This window comes from Eurypyga helias, unplaced genomic scaffold, assembly GCF_000690775.1.
Source record: "Eurypyga helias isolate BGI_N326 unplaced genomic scaffold, ASM69077v1 scaffold30090, whole genome shotgun sequence".
Classification (NCBI taxonomy): Eukaryota; Metazoa; Chordata; class Aves; order Eurypygiformes; family Eurypygidae; genus Eurypyga; species Eurypyga helias.
The window spans coordinates 7,839-8,607 of NW_010228081.1; positions in this window are offsets into that span (position 1 = coordinate 7,839).

Below are 769 nucleotides of genomic sequence, written 5' to 3' on the forward strand. Positions count from 1 at the left end.
AGTGGGAACATACCTCCTCCTCCGGCATTTCAGCTCTTAATTCACCTTTTCTTTTTGTCGTGGAAGAGGCCTGAATTTCCAGGTTTGAAAAGGGCAGGGAAAGGCCACCTATTTAATGAGCTTTGCCAGCTGAATGCAGACAGCGGGATGAGGCATCTCCTTGCAGGCTTCCCAAGGTGAACGTGGGGTTTTTCCAGCGCCGTCTCCATCCTTCCCGCTCGGGTTCTTAACTCCCCAGCTGTGCCTGTGGGCTGGGACTTGCTCCCCTTGGCCCTCATCACCCCGTGGGTCTGTACCGTGGGACTTCGGTGAATTTAGGGACATTGGTGGCTTCCAGGACAATCTTCCCCGGGGAGTAGTTGGCCTCCGGGGTCCCGTTTCTGCTAGCAGGTGTCCCCGCTTTGGTCCCCTCCTAGCTCACAGCCCCCGCTAATCTGAATTTAGACCTGAGCTTCCCAGTCTTTCACGTTGATTTAATGGAAATGCGTCAGATGCGCCCGGGGGGGGGGCAGACAGCACCTCATTTCGCAGGGGCTAGGAGCTGGCTGCTCGCCCTGCCCCCCGTTTCTGCCATCATCGCTTGGCTTTGGGCCGGGGGGGCTGATAACGTCCCCGGAGCGGGCTCAGACCCAGGACCTGCCCCGCTGAAGCCCATCTGCTGCTGTTTGCCTTTTCCTTCGGCAGCAGTTCCCTGCGGGCAGCTCGAGGCTGGGCGGAGCGGGTGCTGGCTCTTCACGCTGGTTTTCATGCCGAGCGAACAGCAGCCGGC